Here is a 5,931-nt window from a genome sequence, read left to right on the forward strand (position 1 = left end):
GGACCCAGCAACCTCCCTCCTCCTGGGCTCAATGCCTTGGGGACTGGGAGAGGCGGGACCTGGGAAGCGGAGGCGCTGGGTCCCACCACCCCTGTAATTTTTCAGTTGCAGCTTCTAAGGGACCTCTAATTAGGACGGAACAGAACCACCACGACCACCCGGGCAGGCGAGGAGGGGTGGCCCAGGGTCCCCTCCCCTACACAGCGCCCTTTGCCACCCTCTGACCCCAGGGGCTGCGCCGCAGGGGACAAGGGGAGGAGGGGCTGGAGTTGGGGACCAAAGGGGGCGCGGGGTGGGGGCGGCGCGGAGTGGGGGCGGCGCGGAGGGGCGGAGGGAACCCTATGCGCCGCGCCCCCTCAGGTTCCCCTAACTCAAACCAGACACCCTCGCCAGATCCCGCCCAAGCTTTCAACGTCAGAGGCGCCGCCAGAGGTTCGGTAGATAGGAGTGGGGTCGCGAGGTGGCTCAGAGGCCTAAGTCTGAGAAGAAGGTGGGGGTGCAGCCTGGGGGGTGGGGGGGTGACAAAGCCTGCCAGAATGGGAAGGACAGGAGTTCCTCCGCTGACCCTGGGCTGGAAATTCAGAGCGCCCCGCGGGCAGGAAGGAGTTAAAAGTACTGCTGTCAGAGGGCGGGGATGGGAGTGGGGAAGGGGGCCCAGAGCCGGCTCTTTGTCATCCGGTAATGAGCACCAGATGCGGAGCTGCGTGCGGGCTTAAACAGACGGCCTCCCAGGGCAGAGCCCCCTCTAGTGCCGAACCGGGGCTCCGCCCAGGCCCAGAGCAGAGTTTCGGGCTCCGCCCGTTGACTCAGGCCCCGCCTCCTCTAGGCACCAACTGGGCCTGCACTATCCGCCGGGTCCGTCGGAGTTAACGAGCCACGCCCATCTAGTGCTGTCAAGCATCCACTCGGGAACTCTCCAGAGGCCTCGCCCACCAAAGCCACAAGCCTCGCCCCCTGCCGGCTCAGAGATTCCAGCTGAACGATTGCCCCACCCCTCTGCCCTATCAGCTCCGCCCCGGCCACTGCGGTCCCGGTCCCGATGGCCTCGCCCACCATGACCCTCCCAAGCCCCTAATGCAGCTCTCACTGGAAGACTGGCAGAATTATTAGCTCCCGCTTCCAGGAGGTATGAATTCCGCCCAGAGTTTACACATTCTCGTCACGCAGCTCCTCCTTTTGCAGAGCTGGGGAGTAGGTCCGTGAGTGCAGGGAATCCTGCAGACATTAACTCTGGAGAGATGCAAACTCCGCCCTCCGGAAGTTTACCACGTTGCCTTTCAGCGCCTCTTCAGGCTACGCCCCTAGATGCAAGCCACGCCCCTCATCAAGCGTCCCAAATCGCAGGGGCGTGGCCCCAGACCGGCCCCTACAAGGGAGGAGTTCCGCCCACGTGGAGTGGCTAACACACTTTCCCTTCGCTCCGAGGTAGTAGCCCACCCTCACAGAGCTTCAGGGCCCTCCCACTAAGAATCCCCAGCAGCCTCCCCGACGGCTTGAAGGTCCCTTAAGTCCCGCCCACCCAACGCGCCCCTCTCTGGGCTTTGAACGCAAGCATAAACCCGGCAGAGAACAGAATCCCACCTCCTCGCTCTGGCTCGTAGCCCCGCCCACTCCTAGGCCCCTCCTTCCCAGGACTCAAACCACGCCCGCTCCGGACCCGGGACTCTCCAAGTTGCTCACGGCCTCTGGGTCTTCTAAGACCACTGGGTCCGAACCCCATTGACTAGGATGCCTTTGAACACCCCGGCGGCCTCTTTCTTTCCATTCCCTGCCCACGGTTTCCGTTCGTCTAGATTGCGGGTTCTTTGGAGGGAGCTCCAAGAAGGTGTCCAGAGCCCTGCGGACGGCGTCCACGAATGGGGCTTTGGCGCCGCCTGCCTTCGGCGCGCCGCGGTTTGCAGCCACCAGGAAGCCTCAGGCTGGCCTCTCTCCCAAAGCACACTAGTCCTCAATAAGTAGTTGCTTAATTTACTAAATGCTTATGTTACTAAAATATCTGCCAACTCCCCCCCGGAAGAATAGCACATCTGCTAGCAGGAGCCCCCCCCCCGTCGTATGTGAAAGACCCCAAGGGGGCTTCACATCGGCCCTCAGGCGATGTACAACAGTTGCTGGGTCTCAAGGTGAATCCTGTTTCCCAGGGGAGAAAGCACAGCCTCTCACCTCGGGGCCAAGAATTGTCAGGCTGGGTCCTCCCTTCCCCAAACTAGCGCTCCAAAGTGTGGCCCCCTTCCCTTTCCTGGGGCGGGGGGGCGTGTGTGGTGGGAGGGAGTAGGTTTGGGCTCAGAGGTCCTCAGTTGGGATCTGAGAGTCACAATTTTTGGAGCAAGATTGATCTCCAGGCGGGCCTCTTCTCACTGCATTTGAAAATATTGGCCTGTTCATTTCCACACTAGAGGGGACTCCAGGAAGCCAGGAGACTCTGGAGTTCACTGCTAGGAACTCAAAATGTTTTCATTTTTTATTTATTTTTTTTGTCTTTTTGCCATTTCTTGGGCCGCCCCCGCAGCATATGGAAGTTCCCAGGCTAGGGGTCTAATGGGAGCTGTAGCCACCAGCCTACGCCAGAGCCACAGCAACATGAGATCCAAGCCATGTCTGCAACCTATGCCACAGCTCACGCAACGCCGGATCCTTAACCCACTGAGCAAGGGCAGGGATCGAACCCGCAACCTCATGGTTTCTAGTCGGATTCTTTAACCACTGTGCCACGACGGGAACTCCAATAAAATGTTTTCAGACAATGTGGGGACAGATGGAGTGAAAGTTGAGGGGGGCGCAATTAACACCCCACTGAGCTCAGACTAGGTGCCAGCCTTCTCTGCCTGGGAGCCACCCTCCTTGGGCCCCTATGTGGGATGCTCTCCAAAGTAGGGTCCATCTCAGACGCCCTGACCTCTGTGAATGGGGCGCGGTTTGGTTCCAAGTAATAGTGAAAATAGTAGATGCTTGCAGCACTTATATACCTACCCCAATTCTAAGGGCTTAACATGTAAGACTCTTTTAAGAACCATAACATTTAAAGACTATTTAAGAACCATGACAATCCCTGTGAGGTGCCATTTTGCCACAATTTATGGATGAGGAAGCGGAAGGCACTTGCATGAGTGCCTTGTATTAAGTCACCTGCCCTATTTAGTGACCAGGTTCGTAAGCAGAGGTTTGAACTCAGGTAGATTCTGTGACCTTCACCTCTAAAACAGAGCCAGTGCATAATAACAGCCAGGTCTCTGATCAGAAAATGCCCACCAGGAGTTCCCGTCGTGGCTCAGCGGAAATGAACCTGACTAGTATCCGTGAGGACTCAGGTTCGATTCCGGGCCTCGCGCAGTGGATTAAGGAACGGGCATTGCTGTGGCTGTGGTGTAGGCCAGCAGCTGTAGCTCCGATTAGACCCCTAGCCTGGGAACTTCCAGGTGCAGCCCTAAAAAGCAAAAGGAAGGGAAGGAGGGAGAAAGAAAATAGGCTGATTAACGAGTTTGCTGGTGGCCTAGTGGTAAAGGATCCAGCGTTTTCACTGCTGTAGCTCAGGACACTGACATGGCACCAGTTCAATGCCTGGCCTGGAAACTTGTGCATGCCGCAGGTACAGCTAAGAAAAAAGAAAGAAAATAGGCTGATTAAAGAAACCCTCAAAGTTGGGCTGTGGGAAGGAAATCCTGTTAAATTAGATTGTTATGATCATTATACAACTACAGATGTGATAAATTCATTTGAGTAAAAAAAAAAGAGAAAAGAAAAGAAACCCTTGAAGGACTGGCTAAAATGGGTGCTTCACCTGGATATTTCAGAATCAAAATCTCCCCCGTCAAGGTCCTTGACCTTAATCACATCTGCAAAGGCCCCTTTTCTTTTCTTTTTTCTTTTTTCCTTTTTTAAGGCCGCACCTGTGGCCTATGGAAATTCCCAGGCCAGGGGTCAAACTAGAGCTGCAGTTGAGGCCTGTGTCCCAGCCTTAGCCATGCTGGATCCTTAACCTACTGAACAAGGCCAGGGATCAAATCCACATCCTTGTGGACACCATGTCAGGTTCTTAACCTGCTGAGCCACCACGGGAACTCCTGCAAAGTCCCCTTTTCCGTGTCAGGCGACATAATCACAGGTGCGGGGGGTAGTTAGGACGTGGAGATATTTGGGGCCATCATTCTGCTGACCACACTTAGGGATCAGAAAACGATTCTAGGATGGGGTGAGATCCCTCTAGCCATTGTGAGCAGGTCCCCAGTGGAGCCATGGAGCACCCAGTAGGACACATGATAAAAATCTTTTTATCATTGGGTTTGTTTTTGTTTTTGTTTTTGTCTTTTTGCCATTTCTAGGGCTGCACCCACGGCATATGGAGGTTCCTGGGCTAGAGGTCTAATCAGAGATGTAGCCGCCAGGCTACACCAGAGCCACAGCAACTCAGGATCCGAGCCGTGCGTGTGAGCTACACCACAGCTCATGGCAACGCTGGATCCTTAACCCACTGAGAAACGCCAGGGATTGAACCCAAGACCTCGTGGTTCCTAGTCAGATTTGTTAACCACTGCGCCACGATGGGAACTCCATCACTGGCTTGTTTATTAGTGAGAAGTTGCCGGTCACCTTCTGCGGCAGTCCAGACAGCTGGGGGAGGTACTGTTGCTGCCAGTTATCACACAACAGCCCTTCCTGGTCTTGTGGCCATGGAGCCAGAGGGGACAGTATGCTGCCATAGCTCACAGCCAGGGGAGTAAGGACCTGGGTCAAGAGATGTTTCTGGGTTTGGCCTCCATCCAGGAACCATCCAGAACCTGGTACTGAATTTGGGTCTAGCCACCCCTCTTGGTGGCCCTGGAGGTCTGCCATCTGGTCTGAACTCACTTCCAGCTCCAGCCATCTGAGTCTACGTAATCACTTTAAACCCCACAAGGAGTTCCCATGGTGGCTCAGTGGGTTAAGAATCCGACTAGTATCCATGAGGATCCGGATTTGATCCCTGACCTTGCTCAGTGGGGTAAGGATCGGACATTGCCCTGAGCTGAGGTGTAGTTTACAGTTGCAGTTGGGATCTAGTGTTACTGTGGCTCTGGTGTAGGCCAGCAACTGTAGCTCTGCTTCAACCCCTAGCCTGGGAACCTCCATATGCCGCAGGTGCGGCCCTAAAAAGCAGTAAATAAATAAATAAGGCCCACAAGGAGAGGAGGTCTCCAATGCCCTCCTTTCAGGGGAACCCTGGCCCCCTGACAGTCGGCATCCTTTGATGACAAGCAAAGCAAGAGGCTCTTTGGTGGGACATTGGCAGCTGTGAGGTTAATGTGGGCTGAAGGTCCAACCTGGAAACATGCAGAAGCGGGAGATCCCGAGAGGCTGGAGAAGGGTCTCAGGAGAAGCGTGATCAGGTCACTGCCAGACTCTTGGCCCTAGTCAGTCTCAGAATCTTGGAGACTTTGCTTAAAATTTACATTCCAAGGAAAGAGCATCTATTTGAACTTTCTTGGACTCCATGCCTGCAATTTTGTTGATTGAAGAGGAGGCGGGAGCCTCCTGATAACAGACCCACCCACTGGGTTAAAGCAGCAGGCAACTTCTTTTCTTTTTTTTTCTTTTTTCTTTTTTTTTTTTTTTTTTTTTTTTTTGTCTTTTTGCCTTTTCTAGGGCTACTCCCGCAGCATATGGACATATGGAGGTTCCCAGGCTAGGGGGCGAATCGGAGCTGTAGCCGCTGGCCTACGCCAGAGCCACAGCAACGCCGGATCCGAGCCACGTCTGCAACTTACACCACAGCTCACAGCAACGCCGGATCCTTAACCCACTGAGCAAAGCCAGGGATCGAACCCGCAACCCCATGGTTCCTAGTCGGATTCGTTAACCACGGCGCCAGGGCGGGAACTCTGGTAGGCAACTTCTGAGAAGCAGTTTCCCTCACTAACAAGGAAGTAATAAAAGAGCCGATTCTATTTTCTTTCC

The sequence above is a fragment of the Sus scrofa genome, chromosome 2 (genome assembly GCF_000003025.6).
Source record: "Sus scrofa isolate TJ Tabasco breed Duroc chromosome 2, Sscrofa11.1, whole genome shotgun sequence".
Taxonomy (NCBI): Eukaryota; Metazoa; Chordata; class Mammalia; order Artiodactyla; family Suidae; genus Sus; species Sus scrofa.